Raw genomic sequence first — 4,722 nt, 5'->3', positions numbered from 1 at the left:
CTGTAGCAATGTTGCACAACAGTTATTTAGCTAAATCAGTCACATTGTTCAACAATTTTTCTGACCTGTTGTGCATCAATAGCTGCGCGACATTTGTTTAAAGGTGAGTATAGACTAAAGCATTTTTATGTAATGTAACAATCTTACAAATACAGGTAAAATGTACTATGTTTGGTTCGTGAAATGGTGGGTGACACTGATAATAGAACATTTCATAGAGCGGCTCGTTGTTCTGTTACAAATACTCTAGCTAGTCTATACTCACCTTATGTGTGATTTTGACTTTTTTTTCATTAGCCAAGTTTAAAGATCTGTACTTAATTACTATAGTTATTTCGTTTTGTTTATTTAATTAAACATTATTTAGTAGATTAAGATTCTAGTATCTTTATTTTATTGTTATGTAACAAGTGTTTCACCAATCGGAGGATATTTGAGTAAATTGACTAACGAAATGAACTTGCGTGTTTTAATGCTTAAAACGTGATGCAAGAATTTATTTTTATCAATAGACACTTAATACCACCGAGATTAAGAAGGAAGGATAGTTGACACCATTAGCACATTATTTCATAACATTTCTGAAAACACAAATCTATACTTTTTATACATTAAATTGGAGTTTTGTCACTGAAAGCATGTCACTTGAAAAGTGGTGTCAATCACCTAATTATAATAACTACTATAACTAAAATTATCACCAAATAAAATTGCAGCTACATTTTACATTATTATTACAAGTAAGTAACACTTGTTTTTGCAGTCGAACGCTACTTTAAAAAAAATCGTTTAGATAGATAGATGATAGCTAGGAGGTCCGTTACATAGACGTCAAATCGCCGCCTACGACGATGAATTGAAAATAAAAACATTTAGGGTTGTCGCACACCTATTGACATTGACGTGCATGCCTTGTCTCTTTGCTGTCATGCATGAAGGAAAAAAACGCTGAGACTTTTTGAGGTTTCAGTCTTATAAAAAAACCGGTATAGCCGAAACGGTAATATGACGTCGAGTTAATATGTGTGAGATAACCCTTAAACAGTGCTCAGCACTTGAATTCGCTGGAAAGAGATGACATTCTGCAAGGATGTCCTCTCTTTCAACCATTCGCTTACTAAAATGCTAAGCACTATTTGTTAATATAAATTTTGTACTGTGAAATATTTTCTAGAGTATTTTGATTAGCTTTTCACTTTATTTCCATGTATACGTTCTGCGCAATATTCTTTGTTTGTTTGTATAATGTAGGAATATTGCGCGATATTTACTGTTTTCATATTATTAACATGACAATAAAAAGCAAAAAAGATTTGTGTGTTTGCTTGCTAGTTATTGTTATTTTGTATGTTATTGTATATTTTACATAGACACGATTTAGTACAGATATTCCATAGCTTACTTTATAGGTACAGTCAGCGTCAAATAGTTCGTGACACCCAAAAGTAGCCAATAAGTACGCAACACGTCTTTGTTACATTGGAATAAGGTTGTGTTGTCAATTTTTTGGCCTCTATGGGTGTCAAGAACTAAAGCCCGGTCTGTGAGCACGTAAAATGTTGTCCAATGAACTCTAGCTACCCATCCTTATCGCTCGCGCGTAATTATATTGCTGTCGCGACTGTGCGACTGGCACCCGCAGTGAGTGTGCGAGCACCATAGCAACATAATTACGCGCGAGCGATAAGGATGGGTAGCTAGGGGTCATTGGACAAAATTCTACGTGCTCACAGACCAGCCTATATTTGACGCTGACTATATGATTATGATAATGTATGTAATAATGTTATCATTACATCCGGTATTAGGGGGACCAATGTTAACAATTTGTAGGCTAGCTTTCTACTATAAAATTATAAATATTTCTAAAGTTTTTCGTACAAGAATTTCATTAAGTACCTTTGTGCACTTCGTGGCACTGTTTATAATATAAATATCCCTACATCACACACCTAGTCACGGACTAGTAGTTTAGTTTAATCACTAACCAGTGAGTTTATTTTTGTACTTTAGTAATTTGACTTTGTAAAATGAAATAAAATCATGTAACTGATTATCTTTGTGTATGTTATTATTTTAATATCGATAAAATTGCCCTTAGCCGTGTCCCGAGTAGGCGATCTTTGAATGGCTCTTTCTCCCAATATCTTTGATGGAATATCTACTGTGCGCGTCATTTACACTATTATAAAATTATATTAAAAAGGTTGAGTACACAAAAATAAAACATAATTTTCATCATGATCTTTTATTCGACTAAAACAAAATATAAATTGAGCAAATAAAATAAATAACAGATTTGAAAACATCACAGGTTTCGTGATATGATCTTATAAATTACACATTACAATATCTTTAATAAATACAAAAATTGTTATGGCTCATATTTGAACGGATTTTCATAAGGAATACGTACAAAAAGTCTATGAAACTGAAAGTTATTCTGCAGCCTAATTTAGATCTTCGCGTGATAAAATACTGCTCTCGACAATATCCATGAATTATTAATTATTACTATTACTACTTCCAAGTGCACTTATTGATATATTCTGTTTTGTAAAATAAATATTTTTTTCTAATAAATAAATAAATGCTTTCTTAGCATACTCGAGATTCATAAGTTACTAAAAGATCCATAAAAAAAAACTCGATCGGCTTATTCCACTATGTCCTATTGACAATCCCCGTCAACGGGGATTAGTGAACTTTTTGTTCACTATTCCCCGTTAACGCCAATTGGAACTTATAAAATCAAAATAAAATCCTATTATAACGGGGATTAATGAACTTTTTGTTCACTGTAAAGGTAGAATTTGGAGCGTTTCTATTATTGAGCCATGTATCTGCTATTGTTTACCTAAATTCACATTCAAAATAAAGTTCATTTCAGTTTATTTCATTTCGTTCACGGGGTTTGTCAACGGGGAATAGTGGAATAAGCCCAACGATCTACAAAGTAAATTTACAAAATATGCTTAATTTTAGATAAAAACTAATAGACTCCAGTTGGAATATTGCTTACTTATATCTAATTATTGTTGCATCACGAAAACCTTATTTTCTTTGACTAAATCTTCTATGGTAAATTATATTTTTTCACTGGGCTTCTTGATGATTTTGTTAAGGTTTTAATATTTAGAATCTTCTTTTATAAATATAATATTCTGATAAATATATTTATACATTTAATTTACACCTTAAAAATATGATTCTTTGGTAATGCGATGAAATAATTAATAATTATTATCTTAACGACTAGTTACGTGACATTATATCTAATGAAATGACTAAAAGCATATAAAAATCAAATCTTCAAACTTTTTACACACTTCTTCACATATTGCTGAATCCCGTGTTTTTTATTCATTCCTAATATTTAAGATTCTGTGACACAAAGTTAGATCACTGCATACTAGAAAATATACTCAACATCAAATAAACCGCACCTTCCGCGACGCGAACTTTAACGATTTTCTTCTGACACAATCATGGTACCCCAACAATATTGGTGTTATTTGAAAGCCCAATAAATATCCTTAAAGAAAAACACATTTAATTTCTTAATAAATGATTAACATATACCATAAATGTGACTTGAAAAAATACCTCACTTTGGGCCCACCTATGGGATCAATTAGACCAATTTTTATGGTTATAAAACCAAATAATGATTTCACGTGTCCTCTTTAACAGATGGATAGCAATTAAACCCAACTTAACAGTTTTATAGCCATAAAAGTTGGCTCTAGCGTAACTACCTATTTTTTGAAGAAGTGACTCTGGATCCTTCTAAAGACACATTTTTGGGGTAAAAACCTTTCCTTTAATGAAATGAAGGTTAGAACTAGGCTTTTAAATGGTACCAATATTGGTGGGAAGTGGGGATGCATACGTTTGAAAATGCTTGTTGCGGGAGGTGCGATTTATTTGACGTCGAGTGTATGTTGGCTATAAAGTGATAGAAATTAATTAAAAGCAATTGATAATTCAAAATAAATGCTCAAAATGACCCTGACATTATTAATGGTATATCTATCTATGTTTAACATTATTTATTATCCCTATTATGCTATGACACTAAACTACATTATGGCAAGAGAACCTACAATAATATACGCATCAACGACTAAACAAAGGAACTACGGTTAAAATCATAATAATTTGCAAAAAAAAATTGTTAAATTTGAACCAAAGTAATTTCACTGAGGCCTTTTTTCGACTAAAAACACCAAAATTATCACGAACAAAATTGATGATCGTAGCAGTAAGATCTTTTTATACTTATTATTTACAGACACATTTGCTATTGCCAGACTAAAGTAGGCTAATATCTCCCAAAATATACATATTGATATCAATCTGACAAATCACTTCTATTACTTATGTTACGTTATAATTATACAATATAAAACGCCTTGTAATATACAAAAAATAAAAGCCAGAAGTTTGAAGACGATGGCATTCGACAAAAGCATGCTAATGTAATATAGTTCCAAAATACTGGACTGTCCTGTCGATGACATTGACAGTGGGGCGCCACCGTCAATACCGGATCGCTGGTTCAGATTTTTGCCATGTTGGAAACCATATAGTTGAACGATGGTAGCGCCCCCCTGTCATTGAGTTTGGTGGGACAGTTCAGCGTGGGTCATCTATAGGCCAATGCAATATGCATCGTATTGTCATCGTGACAGTATGTCCCTCCATTGATAAAGTATTACG

The sequence above is a fragment of the Ostrinia nubilalis genome, chromosome 10 (assembly GCF_963855985.1).
Source record: "Ostrinia nubilalis chromosome 10, ilOstNubi1.1, whole genome shotgun sequence".
NCBI classification, from domain to species: Eukaryota; Metazoa; Arthropoda; class Insecta; order Lepidoptera; family Crambidae; genus Ostrinia; species Ostrinia nubilalis.
The sequence above is the reverse complement of the archived record's forward strand: the minus strand, read 5'-3'. Positions refer to the sequence as shown.